Here is a 12,435-nt window from a genome sequence, read left to right on the forward strand (position 1 = left end):
TGTGTCTGAACCCTTGAGGCACCGCACAGCCCATGAAATAAGGGATGGGATGGGTGCCTGGGTGGGGCTCAGTCAGCTGAGCGTCGGGCTCTGGGTTTCACCTCAGGTCATGATGTGCTGACATCTGGAGCCTGCTTAGGATTCTCTGTCTCCCTCTCTCTCTGTCCCTTCCTTTGTCTCTCTCTCTCAAAAATAAACATAAAAAAAAAAAAAAAAAAGAATGGGGAAAAATTCCACCCTCTGGGTTGAATAAGAGTTTCAACCCTATTCTGGGTTGAATGGCTTTCTGGTTGAAAAGCGTTTCCATTGAAGAGGGTGACCACATAATTTGCTTCTCTAAACCACTCTTAGATACTTTTCATGAAATTTCTATGGAGTAAATGTACAGATCTAGATTGTGCATCTCGATAAATTCTTTTGTACATTTTCATCCGTGTAACCACGACCCAGATGAATACAGAAAAAAATGCTCCTCACCCCAGCAGGCTCCACTGTCACCTGGTCGCCTTCCGTGTCCTCCACCAGGGTGACTGCCGTGACTGCTTTTGCCACCCAATTTTGCTGACTTATGAACTACATCTGAATGGCAGCGCGCCGTAGGTACTCTTTTCTGTCCACTCAAGAATAACAAAGGACAGACGACTCACGATAAGCATATTGAGTGAAATCAAACGCAGTTCGTTGCAGAATGAAAAAACCACTAGTGACACCCGTGGGGACAGCGGGCATGAGAGGTCTGTTCTGCGGAATGAGGATGAGTGGACACCTGATCTTTAGAGCAAGGAAGCCTCTTGGTGCAGCTCAGGTAGAGTGTCTGAGAAGCCCAACCTCATGAAACAAGGCTTTGTTCTTTCAACACAAAGACCACTTGGGCTCTTTTCCCGCTGGGGGGTCACCCGCCTTTTCAGGGATTCTGCCTTCTCTTTGGAGATTCACCCATTTGGCCATGTAGCAAAAGAGATGAGAGCAGGCTTGATGACGCGGCCCTTCTCAGGTCTTTGAAATATCTCCCCTCTCATCTCAGATACCACCCCTCCCAGCCAGGCTCCCTCCTCTCCTCAGCGCCTACAGAATTAATCCAGTGGGAGAGGCGGCCGCTGCCGTGCGCACCCTTCCGAAAGCCACTGTTTCTGACCTGTTTCCACGCCCGTGGCAGAATTCAGGAATCATTAGTGTTTGATGATCTCATGTTTCGAGACTTCAATCTCTTGTACTTTGAAATTGAAATTCCTGAGCCTGCAAGGGTCCCTACGCTGACAGCTGACTTATTGAACTTTCTCCGGCTTCCACAGCCCAGGAAGTCAATCTGTCCCCTCTCCGCCTTGCAGCGCACGGTCCATTGGGAAGCTCAACACCAAGCTGTGTTTGTGAAAATGAGCGCTGTGTCCGTTTCCCTCTATGTCAGGGGATAAGATGATATTAACTTGCAGGCTAATTAACAAATATCAGGATGGTGACAGGATGGTGAAATGCCACGCAGGACTACACACGCCCAACTCTGCTTCTGACAGTGACATCAAGGGTGCACTTGGCCTTCCTGAAATCTGTTTTCAAAGCCCTGCTCTCCAGAATAACTCATCCTGCATTCAGGCATTGCTCTGCTCCCCTTCCCCCAGAGAGAGTACGTATGTGTCGCCTCTGCGGCACATTCTCTCCACCTGTAAAGTGGCTGTAAGTACTTGACTCAGAGGTGAATATTCAAGTAACGTGAGTGCTTAGCACAGTCCCTGACATATCGCAAGACTGGAATAAATGTTAGCAGTTACCGCCGTAAAACATGGAAGGGCGAGATCCTTTTCCATCTCTCTAGGGCTTGATTAACGTCTCCTCCTCCCGCCTTTGTTGTCCTCTGGGCACACTGCTTTGAACGTGTACTTCCATCTGCCAAAAATGCCATTTCACCTCCTCCCACCTGGCCAATTTCTTCTCTTCCCACAAAATTCCTTCAATGGAAAGATTCGGGTTGTTCAGGGAGAGTGAAGAGGCTTCCATTGTGTACAGCAAGTCAATAGGCTTCTAGTTCTGTATTTGTCTCATATTTCTGTTTAGGGGTCTGCCCCCCCCCCCCCCCCCCACCATGGAAGCTCCTCACAGCCCAGGAATGCTGGCATTGCTGGGGAGGACTGTCAGCCCTTAGTCTACCCATTAATGCCTGCCATTAACGTTACTAATGCGACACTAATGCCACTCACACGGGGACAGCTAGAGTTGCCCTTGTGTGAAGCTGCCTGGCCATAAATCAGTTGCCTAGTTTGGATCATCTTTCCTGGCACCTTTGACTTGGGACACATATTTGAAGCCCGAGTTTGTTTGGTCTGCCTTTCCTTCGTGGTGTATCTCTCTTAAGTGACAGCCACATGCAGCTGTCATTGTATACCTGTTTCATCTGATGCCTGTACCTTGGACTTCAAAGTAACGTTCCTGTTGACCAATAGCTTGCATTTTTAGTCAGTGTCTTTAAAGTTTGGTGGATAGCCATTCAGATGTTTTCCTCTGGTGAGGCAACAATAAATGGATAATAATAATATAAATAATAATTCCACAATAGCATAATTGTATAATAATATAATTTTATATTACTTAACAATATAATAGTATAATTTCAGTGACTAACATAATCCCTGATACATGCTTCCAACCAGTATGTCAACCATAAACATTTCTACCCGATGCTTGAACACACACATAAAATTTATCAACCCTCTTTCCCTTCTTTTTAGGCTCTAGGTCTGGGGCACAGCTGTTTTCTTCTTCCTCTATTCTGTATTTGGTCTCTTGTTTACTGGGTTCCATACGTTTCTCTTTCTTGACATACTTTCTAATTTTATTTAAAAAAATTTTTTTTAATGTTTATTTATTTTTGACAGAGAGACAGAGACAGAGACAGAGGGTGAGCAGGGGAGGGAAGAGAGAGAGGGAGATACAGAATCCAAAGCAGGCTCCAGGCTCTAAGCTGTCAGCACAGAGCCCAACGTGGGGCTTGAACTCACTGCAAGATGAGGACCTGAGCTGAAGTCAGACATTTAACTGACTAAGCTACCCAGGTGCTATTTTCTCATTTTATTAAATCTCCTCTGAATAAAGATACATGATTAGGGTTGGGTTTTTTTTCCCCATGCTTGCATGTCTGAAAATTTTATTTTACCTTTACACTTGATTGATAGTTTGGCTAGGTATAGTAAGTTGAAAATATATATTTTTTTAATGTTTATTTATTCTTGAGGGAGAGAGAGAGAGAGAGAGAGAGCGAGCACGAGTGGGGGAGGGGCAGAGAGAGAGGGAGACACAGAATCCGCAGCAGACCCCAGGCTCTGAGCTGTCAACACAGAACCCGACATAGGGCTCGAACTCAGGAGTTGCGAGATCATGACCTGAGGTGAAGTCAAATGCTTAACCGACTGAGCCACCCAGGCGCCCCATTGTTGAAAATCATTTTTATTAAAAATTTTGATGATGTGGATCCACAGCCTCTAGCATTTGCTGTTTCTGTTGTGATTTCAGTGTTCTTCTGATTCTTATTCCTTTGCATATGGCATACAGCCCCTTTCCCCATGTGTATCCCAACCTAAAGTCTTCTAGGGACCATCTCGTGTCTCAGATGTTCTGAAATTTCACACTGATGCACCTTGGTGGGGAATTCCTTCTCTGTTTCTCTGGTTCTCTCCTTCCTTCCCTCCCTCTCTCCTTTTCTTTCTTCCTTAGCTTAAGAAGGACACACTTGATATGAAATCATACATCCTACAGTTCTACAAAGGGTCTTTATTATTATTTTTGGACACTTCCCTCCTGTTTTTATTTTCTGTTCCTTGTTGCTGGAATATTTACTATGTGGACATTAGACGTTCATAAGATTTTTAAAAAATATACCTAAGTCAAATTGTCTTTTTGTGTTACATTCTAAAAATTCATTCTACTTTGTTCACTAAATACTCTTGATTTTCAAAGAAATTTGCTATAATATCTCTTAATTGATTAATTAATTTTAAAATTTATATCCAAGTTAGCATCTAGTGCAACAATGATTTTAGGAGTAGATTCCAGTGGTTCATCCCCTATGTATAACACGCAGTGCTCATCCCAGCAGCTGTCCTCCTTAATGCCCCTTACCCATTTAGCCCATCCCCCCTCCCACAACCCCTCCAGCAACCCTCTGTTTGTTCTCTACATTTAAGAGTCTCTTATGTTTTGTCCTCCTCCCTGTTTTTATATTATTTTTGCTTTTTTTCAGCTTATTTACGTTGACTCCCTATCACCTCCTTTTCTCTTGCTTTACAAATGCAGTGGCTTTTGTTTTCTTGTTTTTTGGTTTTTTTTTTTTTTTTTTTTTTTTTTTAGGTGATTCATTTTAGGTTTTCTTGTAATTCTCTTCTTTTCCCTGGGTTATTTGCTCTTTCTTATTTCTGGGTCTCACTCTTCATTCTAAGGGCTTTCCTCTAATACTGGTGGTCCTTGATGGACAGCTTATGTATTTAGGAACACACTAAACATTTCTATGTGCATAGTGGGTAGAGAGTGACTGTTATCTGGTATGTTTCACTTTAAAATAATCATCCATTAAAATTTTTTTTTAAAAAAAACCTATAAAAAGGGGGCGCCTGGGTGGCTCAGTCTGTTAAGCATCCAACTTCAGCTCAGGTCATGATCTCAAGGTTTGTAGGTTCAAGCCCCGCAATGGGCTCTGTGCTGACAGCTTGGAGCCTGGAGCCTGTTTCGGATTCTGTATCTTCCTCTCTCTCTCTCTCTCTCTGCCCCTCCCCTGGCTTGTGCTCTGTCTGACTGTCTCTCTCTCAAAAAGTAAATAAACATTTAAAAATTAAAAAAATAATCATCCAGGGACGCCTGGGTGGCTCAGTCAATTAAGAGTCCAACTCTTGATTTTGGCTCAGGTCTTGACCTCACAGTTCATGGGTTCAGCCCTGTGTCAGGCTCTGCACTGATAGCACAGAGCCTGTTTGGGATTCCCTCCCTCCCTCTCTCTCTGCTTCTCCCCAGCTCATGCTGTCTCCTCTCTCAATCTCTCTCTCTCTCTCTCTCTCTCTCTCTCCAAATGAATAAATAAATAAACTTAAGAAAATAATCATTCAACGTTGCATCCTTAACATCAAAGAACCTGAAGTGTTAATAATAGAGACCTAGAATTTGCCTCCCTGGGGCTCTCCAGAAATAACAGAGATAAAGCCTCCATTTTTCCTCCTGGGAATGTAAGTGCCTGGTCGCTGGCATTCTGGGCATAGATAACCTCAACTTGGCCTCAAGTCCCGAGTCTTAGGCTCCCGGTGACAATTTCTTCAGAAAATGAACCTGCAAGCTCTTGTGGGGGCCACGAGGGTCTAAGGAGGAAACCAGAGGATCTAAGTGTGCTGTAGGAAATCAGCTTCCTTTCAGCCTGGATCCTCACTCCTCCCAGTGGGGAGCACTCAGAGCTTCTGCAGGAGGAGACAGCTGCTCACCGATCATTCTTATGCCCCCTGCAACACGGCTTGTAACTTCCTCCACGTTTATTTCCCATCTCCTGTTGGAAATAGGAGATTTCTATCCCATATTCTCTGTCCTTCCGGCTAATGCCTTGTCCTATTCTGTCATTGGGTATGGTGGTGTGTTTTTTGTTTTTGTTTTTGTTTTGAGTGGAAAGAATAGGTGTGTATGCTCAATTGGCCATTTCCCCACAAATAACTTGTAAGTATTTATCTTTCATCTTAAGAGAACTCCCTTTGATGTGCCCATGTGAAGCAGGAATCGTCAATGGCGATGCCAGACTTGGGTCAGTGTGAGGTTTTCTCTGGCTCTTGGGTCACTTTGATAATGACACACAATCTCCTTCCACAAAGTCCTTTCTCCCCAAAAAAGGACACAGTCCCAGAAGACCAAGATTAGATTAGGACAAGGCAGCAGGCTTAATGAGACTGACTTTATCCATCTTTTCTCTTTGTTCTTGGATAGCATGTTGAATGTTTGTTGGATGGGTGAATGAATCATTGAATAAAGGTCTTGCCTGTTTGAAATGGTAGATAAAGCACATAAAGAAATCAGAATCTTGCTTGGTAAAAATGATATTGAGAGTTGGCCTGTAAAAAAATAATGGGACCACTGTTTCCTTAATTCAATAGTAGTGGACATTTACTGTCATGTATTAAGTAATCTGCTAAATTCTAGAATTGTGATAGGTACTCTACTCACCAATGAATAAGATAAACAAGCTGAAAATTTTAACATAGTTTGGTGTGTAATATATGAGTATATATAGGCAGATATTTTCATTTTGTATATATTTATGTAATAATGCACATATCATTAATATATATATCAATATAGAATATACATATAAAGTTAAAAACAAAAATCCATAACCCCACCACTAAAGGCCCATGTCCGTTATTTTTAAATAAAGGTAAGAAATGAAAATGGAAGATTTAGAATAAAAAGTAAAGACTTCCTTTAACCCCTTCCTGTAGTCATTCTCAGTAATTACTGTCAACAGGAGTGAATGAGTGAGTGAGTGAGTGAGTGAGTGAGTGAGTCTTCTTATAAAGAGTGTGTGTCTTCTTATAAAGAGACAGAAACATCCTATTCAGTGTTTTGAATCTCCTTTCCACTTAATAAGTCTTAGCGATCCCATTCTTTTTAAATGACTACATACTATCTCATGCTTTATATGTAGCATATTTTAATTAATCTGCTTTAGACTAATTCCTTCCACATTTTTACTACTGGAAAGCCATGTAATAAGCATTCTTGCAATTATGCTTTGCATCAGGTGGAAACCCAAGAGGAGTCAAGGGAATGACTTCAATGGCTTCTCCAGCTTGGCTTGGGATTTGGCATCCAGACGGTATTCCTGTGTGCCTTGCTCCTGCACGGCAACTTAGCATAGGCAAGATTTAAGAGGTTATCAAGATCCTACTTTCAGAGAACTCTGACTGCCCAGGATGGATATCCATTTACTTCCAAAGAAAGTTTTTGACCCTATCTCCCGAATTCTCTTCCAGTTTGGAGACAACAAAATCTCTTTAACGTAATAAGATGGATCATTATCACCATCCTCTTTCTGCCTCCTGGGAATGATTCTTTCCAGGTCCATAATCCTCTTTTGGTTGAGAAGGGATGATGGCTTTTTCTACAACCAGGTCAAGCAGAACGAACCAACTCCTCTTGTGTGCTCACATGACATTTATTCCTACATGTTTGAGAGGCTAAGGATATTTAGGACTTTCTCCACCTATAGCAGAGGGAGTAGGGTAGTAGAACATTCCTCTTTATGATCGTGACTAGGCTGAGTCTATCCCGATGAGCCAGAATGAGATATAACAGCCATGTGAATTGCTATGAAGGAGACAGTCCATGGTCAAAACCATGGAGCCAGGCATGAAGGGTGAGACAAAGCTGTAAGAAGACAGTAAGTAATGAAACTGGAAGCTGAGTATTTTGGGGAGTTCGTGGGGAAACCGTGCACCAGGGGGGCTACTTTGTGCAGCCAGGGTGTCTTGTTGGTGTAAAAAGGCTGGGAAAGCTCGGATGATTCCTTCTCGCGTATCACGATTGCTGTTGAGGCTCTCAAGGTCAGGGGCTGCATTTTATTGATGTCAACGTCAGCACTCAGCAGAAGGGTCTGGTGCACAGTAGGTGCTGACGCCACAGGTGTTAAATGACAGCAGTGGTCCCAAACCTGGCTGTGCAGCAGAATCACTAGATTAAAACCAAACCCTGTATCCTCCCGGCTTTATTCTGGATTGAAATCAGAATCTCTAGGGGACACATGTGAGACTCAGCTGTTTGGAGAAGATCCCTGGTAGGTTCTGAAGCACCCAGCCCTCCACTTACTGCTCTGTGGTCTGGGGTGTGGAAGCCATCGTTTTACCTATACTATGGTGCTTCGTCCCAGCAGCGTCCTGTGACCAATGTGGCCAACGTGGCACACTCCTTATGGAAGGACCCCATCTTCAGACTGTTGCAGCCAGTTCCCTCTTTGTCAAGGACTGCAGGGGGATTTTTAACATTTTCCAGTGAAAGCTGGAGGGGGTATTTTTTTTTCTTTCCCATGGATCCAGGCTTTGCACTGGCTGCAGGCTGGGTGTGCTTGGGTATTCCTCCCCAAAAGTCACGTTCCTTCTGAGATATTTACAATGGCAGAGATAATGGGTTATTGATGAACTAATCAGCTGGGATGGCCCCTGGTGAATTAGCTGTTGGCCACTGGCCGGCCTGGAATGAGGACCTATGCTAGGCTCAGCAGCATATTTAGGGGAAGGTCTAAATCATGTCCATCACCTCCTGTAACACCAGTGATCTCTGTTGAAGGCACTACCACAGGCAATTCCTCATAGGGGGAAAGCAACTTATTTAATTTATAGTTAATTGAAGGCTTGGAGCTTTAGGATCAGACAGATGAGGGCTTCACCTCCTGGTGCTTCCCCCCTCCTTCCTGGCTGTGCAACAAATCCAAGTTACTCAGCATTCCTGGGGCACAGCTTTCTCACCTCTGGAATGATAGTCCTGTCCCCGACTTTTCAGCATTGCCGTAAACATACATGAAATGATGACTGTCGAGAACTTCACAGTTTACAAACCACTTTCACATTCACTATCCTGCTTCATTCCCCTAACAGTCCTACCAGGGATGTCTCTTCAGCTCATTTTTATATATAAATACACAAGGTTCAGAGAGTTTGAGTAGCTTACTCAAGAAACAACCCTTCCCTGGCACCCACTACATACACATTCTATAGATGAGGAAACGTTCAAGAGATCACCTGATTTGCTCAAGGTCACCTTTATTGAAATCGACAGCTTAGGGGCGCCTGGGTGGCTCAGTTGGTTAAGTGTCCAGCTTCAGCTCAGGCCATGATCTCATGGTTCATGAGTTCGAGCCCCATGTCAGGCTCTGTGCTGACAGCTCAGAGCCTGGAGCCTGCTTCTGATTCTGTGTCTCCCTTTCTTTCTCTGCCCCTCCCCTGCTCACACTGTCCATCTCTCTTTCTCAAAAATAAGTACATGTTTAAAAATAAGAAATGGTCAGCTTAGTAGTTTTCTACAGTACTTAGAATAAAATCTAAATACATATATTGGCTTTCAAGGACCTATCTGAATTGATTTCTATCTATCTGTCCCTCTAATTGTGGAAGGTTGGAAAAATGCCTCCAATTGTCCACCCATCTTGGTATTCAAACCCTTTACCATATACTTTTTTTTTTAAATGTTCATTTATTTATTTAGAGAGAGAGAGAAGCAAGGGAGGGGCAGAGAGAGAGAGGGAGAGAAAATCTCAAGCTAATAGCACAGAGCCTGATGCGGGGCTTGATCCCACAGAGCATGAGATCATGACCTGAGCTGAAGTCAAGAGTCGGATGCTTAATCGACTGAACCACCCAGCACCTCTACCATACCTTTCTTAGCACCCTCGTGCTCTGGCTCTGAACTTGGCCACACGTCTTGCTGTGACTAATAATGTTGGGACAGTTCTGAGCCCCACCCCCCCTTCAAAGGGTATCACATGCTTTCAGGCACACATGCACCTTTGCCATTGTCGTGAGAGCACGTCTGGGCTGGGCTGCTGGAAAAGGAGACACAAGTGCAGCAAAGCTTCATTGCTGACATTGATCATGACCCTGACATCATACACAAGCGGCAGACGTCTTGGTGCGACCCACTGGAGTCTGCAGTTGTTTGTTACGCGGTGTCTTTGCGACAAAGATGGCTGACACGCTAACCTCATCCTGTGGTGCTCTGTGCCTCAGTGCACTCCATCCACACGGTGTCCTTCAGTCCCTCAGACAAGCCACGTTCTTTCTGTCCCCAGTCCCTTTGCGAATGTGCTGCTTTGCCTGGGAGGCTCCCCTCCTCACTGCCTTGCAGAGCCCTTCATTCTCTTCCTGCAGAGCTCAGCCTGACTCTTCCCTCTTTAGAGAGAACTGACCTTACTTTTGGGTCTGAATCAGGTCATTCTGCAAATTTTCTGTCACAGAATCCTGTTCTTTTCCATTGCAGCCTTTATTACAATTTATAATCATGTAATAGGTTTTTTTTTAGCTTAATGAGGTCTCTGATACAGCATCGGAGGCTGATGTTTTATTCTCCACCCTATTCTGGGCACTTTACCCAGTGCCCTGAACAGAGCATGAGCCAGGATTTCAGCTTTCCACTCTTTCCTCTCTTCCTCCCCTGCCACAATCACGGAGTTATCGGAGATTTGGGGCTTAGCTCTTTTGAAGAATCCTACCTAAAATGCTCAATTCCCTGACTGTGTTTAGTCTGGTTAGCGAGCTTCTTTTCATCACTTTACACTCAAGTGAGGAACTTAGCATTTAAAAAGAATATTTTTAAGATTTTTTTTTTTTTTTTTTGAGAGAGAGAGACAGAGAGACAGCAGGGGAGGGCAGAGAGAAAGAGAATCTCAAGCAGGTTCCACACTGCAACCACAGAGCCCATCGTGGGGCTTGAATCCATGAACTGTGAGATCATAACCTGAGTTGAAATCAAGAGTCAGATGCTTAACCGACTGAGCCACCCAGGCACCCTGAACAAATTGCTGTTTTAAGGGATTAGCTGACAGTCAGCTGAGAGAAGACGTGGGACAGCAACTCAGGATGGATCAGAATACAGAGAGAGAAATGCTTCAGGAGAAAAGAAGGGGAATCTGAGACTGTAGCAGGGACATTCCTTGGCTTTGGCCATTTCCTTGTTCTTCCGGGGGGGGGGGGGCAATGTCTGCTTCCGCTGCTGGTTATAGTTGGAACAGTTGACATGTTGAGGTTTCCAGATTTAATCTGGAAGAGAGACAGCTGGGTGGAGGAATGATTTCTTATCTTTGTGCAGATAAAAGTTTCAGCCTGGGCCACTGGTCAGTCACTATGCTTTAGGACCCAGAGCTTGACATGCTTGGGATCTGCCGCCCCAGGGGCTCGGACCAATATCCAGAAAGAAGGACCACAGACATGGGGACTCTGTGTTTTGAGTTTTATTGCACGACAAAGGGGCAGAGACCAGAAAGGCCGATGCTTAGTGCCGAAAGCTCTGCTATGGTGACAGATCAAATACAGAGAATGCAGGAGTCAAAGGGAAAATTCACTTTTCTGTAGCAGAGTCAGGAAACACCCAACAAAAATAGACTATCTGGTGGTCCCCATATTTAGATGCTTCCAGAAAACTGAAAGAAGTAGAGAAAGAGAATAAAACAAATCACAGAATGGATTCTACTCACTGCTCTCGTTGTGTGGAACACTGCCTCAGATGACTAGAAATTTCTAGTGGAATGTGTCTCATTGAGCTGTGATAATCCTATAGCATGATTTTCTAAAGTGTATTCTCACAACCAGTTTCCTAGAACAGAGTAACAAGAATTCTGGGGAGGGAAAAAAAAAAGTCTGTGTAGAAATAAATTATGAAAACATCACATACTTGATGGAATATGACTTTATGGAGAGTCACATGCATATTTGCGTATTAAAGGCTCTGAAAAGTCATGTAAAGAAAAAACATTTCACGGTTTTTCATCTAAATTGTCCTATCTTATTTTACTAAGGAAGAAACTTCCTCTCGCTTTCCTCCTTTCTTTCTAATTTTGTTCAGTGCCATTTAACATTCCTGCAAATCATTTGGGGTGCCTGGGTGGCTCCGTCGGTTAAGCATCCAACTTTAGCTTAGGTTATGATCTCATGGTTCGTGGGTTCAAGCCCTGTGTCGGGCTCTGTGCTGACAGCTCAGAGCCTGGAGCCTGCTTCAGATTCTGTGTCTCCCTCTGTCTCTGCCCCTCCCGCATTCACGCTCTTTCTCTCTCTCTCTCTTTAAAATAAATACACATTAGAAAACTTTAAAAAAAACACTCTTGCAAATCACAATTTGTGAAACATGGACCTCGAGAAACTTTTCTCCAATGTGCTCCATTTTGTGCTCACGGTTAAAATAATCCAAACAAAAGCAAGCAGGATGACTATTCATTGAGCCCCACCTGTGTGTCATTCATTGTACTAAGCACTCTTTGTATACCTGAGCTCATTTTAGTCTCCAAAGCAAAGAATATTATCAATTTTTCAGAGAAGGAAACTGAGGCCCAGAGACGCTGAGTGGCTTGTCCAGCGTTATACCAATAGTAAAAGGAACCAGTCAGGTTCAAACCCAGATAGTCCACTCTGGAGTATGTCCTTGTAGCCAGCAGGCTGTTACAGTCTGGGAACCTTTAAAAGGTAGTCTTCCGCTCCTTAGCTAACCAGAAAACGCATAAATTCTGATTTTGAAAAATTTGTGATCACACCCTTTATTTCAACTGAGCTATGCTGACCAAGGGATCGCAACATTTCTAGGGCATACGCAAGTCAGACTGTCAGCCAGTGGCATCAGAAGAAACAAACCGAGTTCACTTTTTTTTTTTTTTAATTTTGTTTTTCAACGTTTATTTATTTTTGGGACAGAGAGAGACAGAGCATGAACGGGGGAGGGGCAGAG

This window comes from Leopardus geoffroyi, chromosome E3 (genome assembly GCF_018350155.1).
Source record: "Leopardus geoffroyi isolate Oge1 chromosome E3, O.geoffroyi_Oge1_pat1.0, whole genome shotgun sequence".
NCBI lineage: Eukaryota > Metazoa > Chordata > Mammalia > Carnivora > Felidae > Leopardus > Leopardus geoffroyi.